Consider the following 16,801-nt stretch of genomic DNA (forward strand, 5'->3'; position numbering starts at 1 on the left):
CATTGTCCAGGGAGGGCAGTAACTTATAGTGCCCTGGCTTATTATGTACCCTGTGGGCACTAGGGAGAGGGAGGGGGAGACTAGAAACGGAGGAGATGGTCATTGCTCTCTGCAGTTCATTGTTTCATTGTTTATAGCAATACTTGATCTCACGGCCTGCAACATTATGGATGTTTCACAACGAATGAATTCTAATTACAGCAGCAGCCAAAAATTGTTCAGGAAGGCAAGATGGGGAATGCGAAAGAACCCTGGCCTTGGAGTTAGATCTAGATTTGTCTCCCACTTCTGTCATCACTAGTTGTTTGGCCTTAGGTAACTGAATGGCTATCTCTGAGCCTCATTTTCTCCAATTGTAAAAATGGGGGTGATGACAACTACTGCAGCGATGTGTTAGAAGGTGAGGGGGAGGCAATGGAGACAAAACCATTTTGTAACCTGTCAAGGACCATTACATGGGCCATCGAATGTGAGCAGTTAATTGCGGCAATATTGCCGGTTACCTAATATCTATTCTCTCCCTACTCCAAAACAGAACCCCTATTTTTAAAAAATAAATTTATTTATTTTTGGCTGCATTGGGTCTTCGGTGCCGTGCATGCTTTCTCTAGTTGTGGCGAGCAGGGGCTACTCTTCGTTGCGGTGTGGTGGCTCTAGGCACGCGGGCTTCAGTAGTTGTGGCACGTGGGCTCAGTGGTGTGGCGCGCGGGCTTTGGAGCGCAGGCTCAGTAGTGGTGGAGCACGGGCTTAGTTGCTCTGCTGCATGTGGGATCTTCCCAGACCAGGGCTCGAACGCGTGTCCCCTGCATTGGCAGACAGATTCTTAACCACTGTACCACCAGGGAAGTCCCAGAACCCCTATGTTATTGGCAGTAACAATGCATCCAGCTTAAAGACTATACTTCCTTACAGCCTCGGGGAGCCAGCCTTGTGACTAAGTTCCAGCTAATGAGATGTAAGTAAAAGGTTTTTATGGAGTGTACTTGCTTTACAATGTTGTGTTAGTTTCTGCTGTATAGCAAAGTGAGTCAGTTATACATATACATATATCCACTGTTTTTTAGATTTCCTTCCCATTTAGGTCACTACAGAGTATTGAGCAGAGTTCCCTGTGCAGTATACACAGTATTCTATACAGTAGGTTCTCATTAGTTATCTATGTTATATATAGTACTGTGTATATGTCAGTCTCAGTCTCCCAGTTCATCCCACCCCTCCTTCCCCCCTTGGTAACCATAAGTTTGTGTTCTACATCTGTGACTCTATTTCTGCTTTGCAAATAAGTTCATCTGTACCATTTTTCTAGATTCCACATATAAGTAATATACGATACTTGTCTTTCTCTTTCTGACTTACTTTAGAGATGTAAGTGAAAGAGCTGATAGGACTTCTGGAAATGTTACTTCAAGGGAGTTGACTCAGCTAAGTGAGCCTCTTCTGCCTGTGCCTCCTTTCTCTTCTCACCTGGAATTTGGTACTCCAACGGCTGTCTTTGGCCTTGAAGTGACCTTGAAAATGGAAGTTCTTTGCCGTGATGGTAGAAGAGAATGATACAAGGAGCCTGGGCCCGTGATACTGGTGGCGTACCATCCCCGCCCTCTATTGCCTACTTCTGGGCCACTTCTATTTGAGAGAGAAATAAAATTCTCTCTTGTTTAAGTCTCTGCTGTTTTGGATTTCCTGTTACATGCAGCTAAATCTAACCTATATGAATATTTCTGCATGGAGCTGTAGGAGACTAGAGGGGAGAGGAACCACCTCTGGGAGCACTTGCCCTGGGCTCAAATGGTTTACACGTTTATGAGGTTTCAGTGTTTCCACTTCTCAGCAGCATTTGACTCTGTTAACCATTCCTTTCTTCTTAAAACTCTTATCACCTGGCTTCTGTGACCTCACATCTCCTGGTGTTTGTGGGGTCTCTTTTATTGTTTGTTTTTTGTTTAGTTTAAATGCATTTCGTTTTTTAGACAACCTACATGACATGTTTTGTGGTTTTCTTCCTCAAAAACAATGCCTCTACTCCAAATAAAACAATGTCAAAATAAATGAAGAGTTCAAGGTGACATCAGTCCCATTTGTCTAAGTCCTGGTGTTGTGTGGATGAAAGGCAGCAGCCAGCCAGTTATGACGATAGGTGATAGATCTGAAGTAACAGCCAAATCTGTTCACATTTTTCCATCCCTAAGCCTTCCCTAAAGAAAATCATACATGGGGTCACACCATCCTCACGGTAGTGCAGCAGAGCAGCCATGCCATCTGGACTTATGTTTTCACCAGTAAAGAACTGATCGTTTTTGAAATTAGCAAGGATGTGTTTGATTTGTTCTGTAGCCCCTGTTGTAAAGGTTTTACTCTTTCTGATCTCTGTTCTTCAAGTTTCCCTTTGATTGACTTCATATAATTTTGATGTACTTTTTTTAAAAAAAATAAATTTATTTATTTATTTTTGGCTGCATTGGATCTTCGTTGCTGTGCGTGGGCTTTCTCTAGTTGAGGCGAGCGGGGGCTACTCTTCGTTGTGGTGCGCAGGCTTCTCATTGCGGTGGCTTCTCTTGTTGTGGAGCACAGGCTCTAGGTGCGTGGGCTTCAGTAGTTGTGGCTCGTGGGCTCTAGAGTGCAGGCTCAGTAGTTGTGGCGCACGGGCTTAGTTGCTCAGTGGCATGTGGGATCTTCCCGGTCCAGTGCTCGAACCCCTGTCCCTAGCATCGGCAGGCGGATTCTTAACCACTGACCCACCAGGGAAGTCCCTGATGTACTTTTTGTAGGCTTCTCTTGTGAAGCTGGTTTCCTACAAGTGACGGTTCATAACAATACCCACACCAGTGATTACTGTGCTTTTGGTACCTTCGCCCTCCCAGCCTTCAGCGGAGGCATTTCCACCAATGAGCAAGTCATCAGTGTTACCCTCTGTCCTACTATCTTCCCCTCCACCTGCAGATACAGCCCCCCACCCCACCCCCGTGACCTCCCGGATCTTGTAGATATCAGAGATCATCTCATCATGGTTGATGAGGTCCCGGTAGATGATCATGATGGGAAGGAGATGGCGGCACTAGCTTAGTAGGAGCCCAGAGCTCAGGGCAGCAGCGCACGGCAGGGAGTGGAGAGCGGTTGGAAAAGTGTGGCGTCTCTTTGGGTTACCAAGTGACAGAAACCTTGACTTCTACTGGTTTCAACAACACCATCAAAAGAACATATTGTCTCAGTAACTCCAGAATAGTCCAGGAGTAGATGTTTGGACCCAGTTGAATAGAGGGGTTCAAACCATAGTATGAGTACTGGAATGACATTCAAAATATTTAACAACTGGCCGTGCTTTGTCATTGACCCTCAGAACAGTAAGAGGGAGTGTCCTGGAAGTCCCCTGCTGGTTCTGACATTAATTCTTCAGTTACCGGATCATGGGGAAGTTCAGGGATTGCAGAAGGGTGGCTAGGAGGAAGTGGCAAAGTCACTCCTATTCCCAGGGGGGTCTGGGCAGCATTTACTTACCAACAGAAATATTTCAACAATAACCAGCCATTCCAGTGCGTACCAGGTGAACAGCAGCCCTGTGTTAGGATCCGGTTACTCTTTTTCTTCCCTCTCTCAGCCGTACTATTCCATATGGACTCGGTTCTCAGTCTCTCTCCCCTGGTTGTGAGATGGCTGCCAGTGGCTCCCAGGGCTGCGTGCTTCCTCCTTCACATTCAGCAAAGAGGAGTGAGGCCCTTTCCCCCAGCAGCCCTAGCGTAAATCCCGAGATTTGCTCTGATGGGGCTGGCTGGGATCATATGCCTGATTGATCGATGTGGCTGGCGGGGGAGGGGGTGGGATGGGAGACTGGCTTAGGCTATGTCACCTACCCCACCATTGGAGCCCCAGCTTAGAGTTAGCTTCTTTGGAGTATATAGGCTTAGAATTGAGCTGCTTTCCCCAAAGCAAAATTGGGGTACTGTTGTCAAAAGAAGAGGGGTCACGTATTGATTTCCTGCTGTATGTAACAAGTTACCACAAACGCAGTGGCTTCACACAACACAATTTATTCTCTTATAGTTCTGGAGGTCAGAAGTCTGAAATGGGTCTCATGGGGCTAAAACCAAGGTGTTGGCAGGTTGTGTTCCTAGGGGAGAATCCCTCCCCTTCCTTTTTCTAGCTCCTTGGCTTATGGCCACATCACTCCAGCTCCTGGTTCTGTTGTTAAGTTTCTTTCTCTGACTCTGACCCTCTTTCCTCCCTTATATAAGGACCCTTGTGATTTCATTGGGTCCACCTGGATAATCCAGGGTAATCTCCCTATTCAAAAATCCTTAATTTAAGCATATCTGTGCAGCTCCTTTCACCATGTAGGGTAACATATTCACAGAGTCCAGGAATTCGAACATGGACATCTTTGGGCCAGGGAAATGGGGTAAGGGGGAGACCTTATTCTGCCTACCATGGAGTGCATGCTGGAAGGCAAAGGCAGTAAGTATCTATTCTCTCTGCTTTGTCCACCATCTGTCTGGCTACTCTTTTGTATCTTTTGCAGATTCAGCCTTCTTTACCTGACTTTATTTATGTATTTTTCTTGGCTTTTCTTTTCTTCTTTCTTTCTTTTTTTTTGGCTACGCAAGCAGCATGTAGGTTCCTAGTTCCCTGACCAGGGATTGAACCTGCACCCCTGCAGTGGAAGCATGAAGTTTTAACCACTGGACCTCCAGGAAAGTCCCATGGCTTTTCTTTCTTTCTTTCTCTTTCTTTCTTTCTTTCTTTCTTTCTTTCTTTCTTTCTTTCTTTCTTTCTTTCTTTCTTTCTTTCTTTCTTTCTTTCTTTCTTTCTTTCTTTCTTTCTTTCTTCCTTCCTTCCTTCCTTCCTTCCTTCCTTTCTTTCTTTCTTTCTTTCTTTCTTTCATTTTATTGAAGTATAGTTGGTTTGCAATGTTGTGTTAATTTCTGCTGTACAGAAAAGTGATTCAGTTACACAAATACATATTCTTTTTCATATTCTTTTCCATTATGGTTTATTATAGGATATCAAATATAGTTCCCTGTGCTATACAGTAGGACCTCATTGTTTATCCGTCCTATATACACTAGCTTGCATTTGCTAATCCCAAACTCCCAGTCCTTCCCTCCCCCACCCCTCTCTGCTTTACTTGACTTTAAATATTGTTTCTCAAGTTTCAGCTCTAGACTTCTTCTATCCTCACTCTATATTCTCTCCCCAGGCAAGCCCACTGAGTCCAAGGCATAATTACTAACTATGGTTATCTATCCACATCTCTAGCCCAAACACCTCTGAGTCCAGACCAATTTATCTAAATGCCCACCTGACATCTCCACTTGGCTATCTTGATGGCCCTCCAAATTCAAGATGTCTCAAAGCTTCTCTCCAAACCAGGCCCCAAGTCAGTAAATGGCCCCACCATCCCTCCAGTTATGGCAGCCAGAAACCTGGACAATCATCCTTAATGTCCATCCTCTCCCTCCTCTCAATCCAATCTTTGACTGAGTCTTTTCTTTTCTATTTATTTGATGGAATTTTATTTGTAGCAACAACCATCATTAAAACCAAGCAACAAACAAAAACAAAAATACCCTCCACTGAATGGGAATGGTACCTATTATTTGTCAAAACCCTTTCAGTGGAGTTTGACTGAGTTTTTTCCATTTTACCTTCTTGATCTTAAATTCATTGATTTCTCTCAGTCTTCTCATCTTCCACTCCAAGCCGCCACCTCTGTCTAAACTGTAAACTCTTCTTGCCTGGACTTCTGCATTGGCCACCTAAACCAGTCTCTTGGGTCCATTATGACCTATCTCCAGTTTGTTCTCCATACCATTGCCAGGGTTATTTTTCCAAAATGCAAATCTGATCATTTAACTCACCCACTCAGAACACTTCACTGGCTTTCCATTGCTCTTATGAGAGAGACCAAAACCCTTCCCATGGTAGCTAAGGCTTTGTGGGGTCTGCTCCCTGTCTATTTCTCTAGTCCTGCCTCCCTTCAAGAATCTATTGGTCTTTTACTTCTTTTTGTTCCTCAAACTTGCCATGTTATTTCTCATCATTTAACCAGGGCATACTCTGTGCAGTCTGCCAGACCTCTAACTCATCTTTTATATTTCCCACGGACCCTATTCAACCTCCTGGACTAGATCGAATTCTCCCATTATAAACTGTCAGTGAATTCCATTATAGACTCTGCATTTCACCTAGGTAGTGCTAACACAATTCCAATTTTCCGTTTACTTGTCTATTCATTTGATTAATACTTGTTGTCCCCAACACAACCACTATTAGTCTGTAAGCTCCAGGGGAGCAAGGGCTTTGTCTGTGTCTGTTCACCATTAAATCCCTGCACCTCGTTCTGTAGGCACTTTACGTCTCTTAAAACCACAGACGCACATGCTCATTTTTGAATCAGAATACTGAGGTTTGTTCCGAGGTCATACAACCAGCAGGGAGATAAATTCCAAATCTGACTCCAAAACCTGCCCTTTCTTGCTTTCACTCTGCTGTCCTCTGAGATGGGGGAAGTGTTGGGATTGTGCCATTTCTGGGTGTGCAGTTCTAGAAACCTCAACTGCTTCCTTTGGAAGCCTTTGGAAATGGATCTGAAAAGGCTGACAGTTTGCCTGAACTTATAGGGGTGGGAGGGAAGTTTTCTTTTTCCTTTTCTTCCTTTTACATCTGTCTTTCCTTCTTACCTCCCTCTCTCTGTTTTCCTCCTTCCTTTCCTTTCTTCCTTCCTCTTTTCCAAAAAATGCACAAAGTTCCTGCTCATTGCCAGACTCTGTTCTGGGAGATGGTGAAATAAAGATGAATCAAAGAGCTCTGTCCTCAAAGAGCTCAAAATCTAGTCTGTTAGAAGTCTAGGTCAAGTAAACAAATTCCAAGCCAGTGTCATTTCCTCCTCTGTAAAATGGGCATCATCCTTACTACACCAGAGTTTTTGGATGCAAGTAACTGAAACTGACTTAGGAATGAAATTTATTGGAAGGGCATTGGATGGGTCCCAGAGCTGAAAGAAAAGCAGGAGAACCAGACCCAGGAAACAGGAGGGTGGGCAGCTCATGGAGCCAAGTCCATGCTCTAGGAACTAGCTTGTGAGGACAATGCCACCGGCACTGTCCCCACTGTGACTGTTCCAGCTGTTCCCTTGTCTTTGAGACTGTCCCCCAAGATTCAAAGACCCAGGTGGGAGCATCCCATGAAGCAAGCATGGGTCAGTCACCTAGTCAGACTCCAGCTGCCTAGATGTCGGGAGAGGAGATAATTGCTCCCTTCCACTGCAGAATGGGGGTTGGCACTCAGAGCCCCTGACACTGCTGCTCTCATTTCCCTGTGGTTCTTGGGTGACACCAGGGCTAAATGATCTCTTGAGAGGTCACCTATTCATCGAGTCCCTGCACAATGATTGCTGCTAATTAGTAGGACTGGGACTTGAATTTGGGTCTAGCTGGCAGAGTAGCAGTTAGAGTTCTTGGCTACAAGCAACAGACACCACCTCTGTCAATTTTCAGCAAAAGAGAATTTATTGGAGGGATGTGGGCAAGGCTCAAAGAATTTATGGGGAGCTGTAGAAGCAAGTCTGGGGACAGACAGGAAGCAAAGGAGAGATGGAGGGTCCAGGATCATGTTGGAGACATATTTACACTTGAGTGCTGCCACCACCAGCATGATGAATGACCTCCAGCGAGATCTCCTATTTTGGCTGTACTGCCTCCAAATTCAAATTCTCAGGACATAAGGTGTTTGATGGGGTTAGTTTCCATCATGGCCCTGTCCTCCAGGGTGAGGATAGGAAAATGGCTTTTTTAGTGGGATGGGTCATTTGGAGTTACCTTTCCATCAAGGCCACAGAGGAAATTAATACAGTGTTAGGGGGTGTTTATCAGTTATCTATCGCCGAAATAATAGTACATAGCAAACAATCACATGCTTCCAAAGCATGTAACAATCAGCTCATACATCTGGTGGTCAGTTAGGCAGCTCTGCTGATTTTGGTTGGACTTGCTCACATGTCTGGAGATTGGCTGGTTTTTGGCTGATCTAGTCTAACCTTGGCTGGGAGGACTAGGCTCTCTGGTTCTGCTCCTCCAGTGGGTTACTTCTGGCATGTTCTCCTGGGTAATTGCAGAGGCAGAAGAGGGGGCAAACCCTATCACACAAGTGCTTTTTAAGGCCCAACTTGCATCACATCTGCTGATACCCTATTGTCCAAAGCAAGTCACATGACCAAGGCCAGCATCAGAGTGAGAGAGCACTGTGAAATATCACAGCAAAGGGTGTGGATACAGTTGGCCCTCCCTCCATATCTGCAGGTTCCACATCCACCGATTCAACCGACCATGGATCAAACATATTCGAAAAAAACAATTCCAGGAGGTTCCAAAAAGAAAAACTAGTTACATAGCATTTACATTGTATTTACAATTATTTAAATAGCATTTACAGTGTGTTAGATATTATAAGTAATCTAGAGATGATTTAAAGTATACCAGAGGATGCGCATAGGTTACATGCAAATACTTTACAGATTTTGGTATTTGAGTTGCAGGGGTGGGGTGGTGGTTGTCCTAGAACCAAATCCCCAGCAGATAACAAGGGATGACTGTACAGGGAAAGGTGAAGAATTGGTTTCATGTTTGCAGTCCCTGGGGAAATGTCTAGAAGGAGTCAATGTCTGTGACAGATGTCAAATTCCAAGTTCTTTCCATGTTCCACACCACCTGGGGCAGCAACCAAAGGAGCTTTTCTCCAAGACAGGCCTCTATTCTTATTCAGTTGTATCACTTTGAATGTCAGGTTCATGAGAACAGGGACTTTTGTCTGTTTTACTCACCATGTAACCCCACTGTCTAGAACAGTGCTGGATACATAACAGGTGCTTAACAAATAGTGATTGAGTGAAAATTCCCTTGTGAACTTACCTTATGCATCTAACCAAGATTTTTCACTTTTGTGGGGAGGTTGTATGCTGTGGAGGAAAGGACTTAAATTTGGACACAAATCAACCTGGGCTCGAATCTGAGCTTCATCCTTTGCTACCAGTGACCTTGGGCAAATTATCCAGTCTTCCTGAGTCTCATTTTCCTGTAGTGGAAAACTTTTGGGTGACCTCTCAGTGCAACCTCCCCATTTTCTGGTAATTGTCCCTCCCATCTCCACATATTTCCTGTGATGGGGCTTCTGTATTACGTGACCCTGTCCCCATCCCCCAACCCTGTCTCAACTGATTGGACCAGGGGTATGGATCTGAACCATAATGGGCCAATCAGAGTCTCTTCTCCAGAAATTTGGAATTCCAGTCTTAGTCTGATTGGCCTCTTAAATGGAGGAGCTAGGAAATCAGGAGCTGGCTATGGTCATTTTCCACCAGAGAGAGCTGGTCTACAGCCAGAGAGAAGAATAAAGCCCTCATTCCAGATTATTTCTTAGGCCCAGTCAGCTATCAGACAGCTAGCTAGGCAGCTAGGTAACCACTGGTGTAATGGCTAAGGGCATAGTCTCTGGTTCCCGGTTACCTTGGTTCAGATTCTGGCCCTATCATTTACTAGCTGAGTTATTTAACTTCTCTGTGCCCTCATTCTCATCTGTAAAGTGGGAATGACATTAATACCTACTTCATGGGGTTGCCATAATGATTAAATAAAAGTGCATAGAACTATATCTAATGCATGGTGAGTACTAATCCATGTGTTTCCAGGTCATAGTCTCCGATCCTTTAAATTAATACCCCTTTTTCACCCCACCCACCCCCTTTCCGGAAGCACTCACTTCAGTGGATTGTTGATTCCACTGCAAAGAATCTGAACTAATACCATTTTCACCTGTGAAATGGGGAAAGTTAAGAATCTTGAGTTCTTGGAGTAGCAGCAAGGATGAAATGAGATGAGTACAGCTCGTGGCACACCGTAGGTACTCAATATTTACGTGCTTCTCATCCTTCCTACCCTGCCTTCCTCAGACTCCAACTGGGGCCAAGCATGGGAGACAGTGCTTCTGGTGTGGACGGTCTTGGCCACAGCTTGGTTTGGCTCCTTTCTAAGGTGAGTCTGATCTGTTCTTACAAGGTTCTTAGAACCACACGTCTCAATACTTCATTCTGCACTCAGGGGAGTGACTCATTGATCCTGAGGTGCCTTCCCCCCCGAGAAGACTTCATCTCCGAGGCACTCTAGATTTTCTCATTACTGGGGAAGTAACCCAGGGCACAGCAGCTCTTGGTGGGGGCAGGGGTGGTGTGGGCAACAGGGGTAAGAGAGCTGAACCTTACCCCTTCCTTATTTGTCCCCTGCTGGTACAGTCCTTTTCCTGGTCCTTGAGAGCTATATAGGAAAGGAGAAAACTGGGCCACTGGCTTAAGAGAACAGGGGCAAGAGGCTTGGAGATGTGGACAGAGCTTCTTGATTCATGTGATAATATTCGGGGGTGAATAAGTCCATGACAGGGAGGTTTTCTTCCTCTTGACCAGCTTCCTCAGCTCTCCTAGCTCCTCCCTTTGAGGCCCCTACTCTATGACCACCCAGCTCAGCCCCCGGGCCAAGCCCAGCAAGGGCAGGGCGTGTGGGTAAGTGGGATGGGAGGTTCTAGGAACATTTTTTTTTTAATTGAAGCATAGTCGATGTACAATATTATGTTAGTTTTTGGTCAAGAAAATAGTAATCCAACAATTAAATCCACTACAAAATGATCACCGCAAGTCCAGTAACCATCTGTTACCATGCAAAATTACAACAATATTATTGACTATGTTCCTTATGCTGTGTATTACCTCCCCATGGCTTGTTTATTCTATAACTGGAGGTTTGTATCTCTTAATCCCCTTCACCTCTTTTGCCCAACCCCCCACTCCTTCCTGGTAACCACCAGTTTGCTCTCTGTATCTACAACTCTGTTTCTATTTTACTGTGTTTGTTACTGTATAAGTGAGATCATACAGTACTTGTCTTTCTCTGTCTGACTTATTTCACTTAGCATAGTACCCTCTAGGTCCACCAATGTTGTTGTTAATGGTACAATTTCATTCTTTTTTATGGCTGAGTAATATTCCATTGCATATATATACCACATCTTTTATTATCCATTCTTCTATTGATGGACATTTAGGTTGCTTCCATATCTTGGCTATTGTAAATAATGTTGCAATGAACCTAGGGGTGCATACATCTTTTTGGATTACTGTTTTTGTTTTCTTTGGGTAAACACCAGGAGTAGAATCACTGGACCATATGGTAGATCCATTTTTAATTTTTTGAGGCAACTCCATACTGTTTCCCATAGTGGCTGCACCAATTTACATTCCCACCAACAGTGCATAAAGTTGTCTTCTGTATTCGTTTGCCTCTGGGTTGGGGGGGCAGGCAGGAGGGTGATTTCCCTGAGATGAGTCAGCTGTTGTCATTGTCCCTTTCCCCTTCTCTCTTGTGGGGAAAAAAGCTGTGAACTGGAAAAGGCCATAAAGTTGGCAGATGCTTCGGGGGACCCCTAGACCCATGGTGCTGCAGGCTTCTCCTTCTGCCGTGTTGACCCCAGTCCTTGACTGGGATTCTGCCTCTGTTTCCCTGTGTAGTTCTCCACTTGCACAAGAACGTAGCTTCAGACTTTGCATATGACCTTCTTCTTAGTTGCACTAGTCAAGCATCTGCCAAGGTCTGGGATCCGAGGAGGGACCCATTGGATCCCAGACCTGGGACTGCCTAACTTCCTGTCCTGGATCTGCTACTGGAGCTGGGTCAGTGTCCCCTAGACCTATCTACCAAACATCCTCCCCACCTGCACCAGCCCAACATTCCCCATGCCGAGTCCACTACAGTAATTTTGTTTTGAGTCTCTGTCAAAGAGACAGCCGGGAGAAGGAGGGTGGGTTCTACAATCAGACACCCTGGGCTAGGATTCTGGATCCATTATCACTTTCTTGCTGTGTGACCTTGAGCTGGTCACCGCCCTTCTCTGAGCCTCAGTTTCCACACCTGTCAAAGAGCCTAATGATCCCCTGCAATGGAGCTGGGAGGTTCTAATGAGATTACCTATCTACAGACCCCAGCGCCTTTTGGAGGCTCCAGAAATGGCTGCTCACTGCCCCTGCTCCACACAGCTCTGAAGAAGGGAAAGGAGCTCTGTATCATTATCACTCCTCAACTACCTGTCATCCCTTGCGGAAGCTTTTCATGAGCCTCTTATCAGATCAAGATATCAGCAAGGGTCTGGGAACAGGAAACTGCAGTGAAGCAAAGGGTCACTAAAGACAGAGACCTGGCAGAGGCAGCAAAATGCAGTGGTGAAGCATGTGACTCTGGAGGCAGATGGCTTGGGTGCCAACCCCAGCTTTAACTTTGTTGAGCTCTGGCCAAACCACAGTATTTCCTGTAGCTTCAGTTTCCCCATTTGGTATATGAGGGGTAAAATAGCATATGCTGCCTAGAATTTTTTTGAGAACGAAATGAGATCATCTGTGTCTCGTGTATAACACGAGTTTGTTCCAAAGTGAGCACTCAAAACACCTTTGATACGTAAGTTGTTTTCAAGTTTTTGCTACTTTAGTTTTTGTCTCTTTAGATGATTTTATTAGGATAAAGTTCCAGGGGAGGAATTACCGCCTCCTAAAATAGATTGCCAAATTGCTTTTAAAAGGGCCCAGCTCTCTTAAAACGGCACCCGCGCCCTATTTGGTGATCCTGGGGGTGGGGGGAGGTGAGGGGAAATGGGAGGTTGGGGGAGCGGGGGAGTGGGGGCGTACTGGGAGGGAGGGAACAGGCTGCGAGAGGAAACGCGCAGCGGGGCTCAGTTGAGCAAAGCGGCTGCTCTCATCAGCGCAATGGCCACCTCAGTTGGGGACACGTGGGGCGCCATGTCGTCCTCTCGGAACAGCAGGACTGGTGCGAGGTGTCTGGGCGGTGATGCAACTTGGGGCGGTGATGCAGGTTAGCGCTGCCGCTGCCGCAGGCCGCCATGGACCGCACAGACCCAGAGGGTCGCGAAGCACAAAGAGCGCTGTCTCTAGAAAACTCCAATGCTAACTCAACAGGGAAGACCCCACGGGTGGCTTTCAGCCATGCAAATGAATCTTCCAACCGCGTTATGAAACCATCAACGACTCCAGTTTCCTCAGTCTCAAAGAATGGGACAGTCACCACCGGTGAAACCCATAGTAACATCTAAAATGACAACAGGGGTCTCAACAGATATAACTTCCACCACCTTAGAGTCTACACCCAAAATAACAAGTGTTTTGAAAAACATCCCGGATGTCAATCAACACCCACAATGACTACAACCCACAGTAGTTACGTGACATTTGTTTCTTCATCGGTAACAATTACAGCAACTCTTAACTCTAAAGAAAATAAAAGATCAAAATTTGATACTGGCAGCTTTGTTGGTAGTATTATATTAAATTATGGAATTTAATCTATGCTTTACATTGGATGCAAAATGTACTATTCAAGAAGAGGCATTTGTTATAGACCCATCTGTGAACATGATGCCATCATTTAAGGAAATCCAAGAACCAACAGAAAGAAGAAAGATTGATGCAGCCCAGTCAATTAACTTTGTTTTATTGTTAGTTTAAAACAATATTCTCTTCTTGAAAATAGTATTAACGAGCCAGTGCATGTAATGTACAATGTATTATATGAATGTGTAAAGCTTCCTCACGATTACTAAAGGCAAAAAGGATTTGGATTTTTTGTGTGTGTGGGTGCTTTTTGGGTTTTTTTGCCACGCGACATGCAGGATCCCAGTTCCCCGACCAGGGATGGAACCCGTGCCCCCTGCAGTGGAAGCGCAGAGTCTTAACCACTGGACTGACAAGAAAGTCCCTGGTTTGACTTTTTTTTTTGTCTGTGTTGGGCCTTCGTTGCTGTGAGCGGGCTTCCTCTAGTTGTGGTGAGTGGGGGCTACTCTTCGTTGCGGTGCGCAGGCTTCTCATTGTGGTGGCTTCTCTTGTTGCGGAGCATGGGCTCTAGGCACGCAGGCTTCAGTAGTTGTGGCATGTGGGCTCAGTAGTTGTGGCGCATGGGCTCTAGAGCTCAGGCTCAGTAGTTGTGGTGCATGGGCTTAGTTGCTTCGTGGCATGTGGGATCTTCCCAGACCAGGGCTTGAACCCGTGTCCCCTGCATTGGCAGGTGGATTCTTAACCACTGTGCCAACAGGGAAGCCCCAAACCAGGTTTTAAGCATAATTTTAGTTTCAATGTCTCTTCAGAATGCATCAGTATTTTATATGTTTTAAAGCTTAGTACTTGATGTGTGTGTGTGTGTGTGTGTGTGTGTGTTTGCCACGAGGCTTGTGGGATCTTAGTTCCCTGACCAGGATGGAACCCGTGTCCCTTGCAGTGGAAGTGCAGAGTCCTAACCACCACTGGACCACCAGGTAATTCCCAAAACTTAGTACTTGGTTTAGAAACAAAACACATATCAAAAACAAAAACAAAAACCCCAGAAAAAAACCAGATAAACCCAGAAAAAATACCTGGGCTTAACTCTGTTAGAGAGCTGTTGGAGAGGCTGTATTTTTATTAATAACTTCTTTTGAGCATTCCATGACAGTTGATATAATTTCAGTGAATTGCAATATTTAACATGCTAATGTTTTAAAGACTTAGTTGTCAGTATTAAATAATAAGTTGGATTATTTGGTACCATGAGAATATTCTCACCACTGCACACTGCTTCATTTCATACTTAGCTGTTAATTTCATATTTGGTGAATATTTTTAAGAGCTGTAGAGCTTCTTTCTATATCTGGAAATGTTTGGTGTAATGGAAACACACTTAAATTAAAAGAAAAAAAAAAAGCCCATCATATGATTTCCAAAACAACACTTAGAATTCTGAGCTACTGATGAATGCTGTGTTTATCAAGCCAGGGATTGTGGGGCTGCTTCACTGTCCATTTTACTCAAAGATTTGGGGAGACAGCATTTTTTTTTTTTTTTTTTGCGGTACGCGTGCCTCTCACTGTCGCGGCCTCTCCCGCTGCGGAGCACAGGCTCCGGACGCGCAGGCCCAGCAGCCATGACTCACGGGCCCAGCCGCTCCGCGGCACGTGGGATCTTCCCGGAGTGGGGCACGAACCCGTGTCCCCTGAATCGGCAGGCGGACTCTCAACCACTGCGCCACCAGGGAAGCCCTAAAACCACTTTTTAAGTACTGAATGTCGTTATTTGCCTATAAAGTTTCCTATGCTTTGGGTTTGAAATAATTTAGTTATCTCTTTCCTCTGCATGTAAGTTGTATAATTTGTTACTTTCAAATACCAGCACTTCAACGCAGCCATTTTTTTTTTTTTTGGTTATCTGCAAAAATTGAGGAAAACAGTGATGCAAACCAGAATTTCACTTTGGAGAACATTTCCTCAACATCACTTTATCTTCCTAATTATGTTTATTTAAGCAAATGTTCAATTTTGTTTGCATTCTTTGAGAATGTGTTTACTTGAGGATAAAATCAATCTAAGTATATGTCTAAATATTAGGCAGAATCCAATCTATGATTTTAAAATGTCCTTGGATAATCTATAAAATGAATAATTCAAATACAGATAAATGAGAGTTGGCAGTATATTATAGTGATAATTTTGTATTTTTCAGGAAAAAAATTAAAGCAAATTCCTGTTACCTTTTTTATTATAATGACCAGCTTTTGGTATTTCATTGTTACTGAGATCTATTTTTAGAATAAAATTGTGCTCTCCATCTTAAAAAAAAAAAAGCTTTTAAAAGGGCTATGTCAGTTACAATGTCACCAGCAAATTGTGTAAATACTGGTTTTGTCACATCTTTGCCAGCACTGACCATTATAATTATTCTAAGTGTCTCATAGTTGACTTAGTTTTTGTTCCTTTCACAGCATAGGTGAACAGGGTGTGCCAATAAGTAAAAGTTCATCAGGACTGAGGAGGGATCGTTTCTTTGAAGAGGGAACTTAGAAAGAAAAACACATACACACACTTTGTAAATATCCTGAAAATTGAGGATGTTGTTCTTCCTGTCCACTGCAGCTACTTCTCTTTTCTGAGACATCGATTTCTATATAACTTGTTCAGTTCCCTTGGCTTTGACACTTGTAGATCTGGAATGTGGAAGTACCCTGAATGATGATGATGATTTAACAGCTTGAGATAAACATTTGATGAACTTTCAGATCAATTTCTATGTCTCTTTGAATATGCATTTTCTCATGAAAACTTTCCAAATCAGAGGAGAAGCTGAAATTTCTCTAGAAAATTATTGAAGATGATGAGACTCAGTTTCTCCATCTGTAAAATGGGAGAGGGAGGTTGGGATGAGATAATGTCCAAAGAGAAGCTTCATGGGTTTGCAAAGACCTGCAAGGACTTGGTTGGCAAAACATGTCTTGAGACGAGGAGGATTTAATCCAAGAACAAACAGCATCGTGATTCTTGATGTCCTGCTTGTTCATCCCAGGAAATTATCAAATGACAAGGAGTTAAGTAACCAAGAGAAGGGAAGTGGAGCTAGAGTAGGCCAGAAGCCATAGATCCACTGTCCTCCATGCCCCATCACATCGTTAGCGATATTGAGAGGGACTCTTGAGTCGCCCACACTCCAGGATCTGGGAGTTCAAGCCAATTTTACTTAACTTCCCAAGAATTACTGTTTGCTCCATCTCAGCAGCCCCTTGCTTTTTTCACTTCATTGAATCTATCATTTACATGATTTTGCATTCTTCTTTGGCATTTTTACTGGCTACTACCTGTCTCCCTTACTAGAGTATAAACTCTCTGAAGTTAGGGAATACATCTGTCTCATTCATTGTTGTATCTCTAGTTTCTGGAAGATGCTAGATGTTCAAGGAATATTAATGCA

At 44.2% G+C, this 16,801-nt stretch overlaps 1 pseudogene; it reads right to left on the minus strand.

Moving 5' to 3' along the window:
• Nucleotides 1-2,122: 2,122 nt before the first annotated feature.
• Nucleotides 2,123-3,031, minus strand: LOC132515583 (translationally-controlled tumor protein-like; annotated as a pseudogene).
• Nucleotides 3,032-16,801: the final 13,770 nt, after the last annotated feature.

This window comes from Lagenorhynchus albirostris, chromosome 2, assembly GCF_949774975.1.
Source record: "Lagenorhynchus albirostris chromosome 2, mLagAlb1.1, whole genome shotgun sequence".
Taxonomy (NCBI): Eukaryota; Metazoa; Chordata; class Mammalia; order Artiodactyla; family Delphinidae; genus Lagenorhynchus; species Lagenorhynchus albirostris.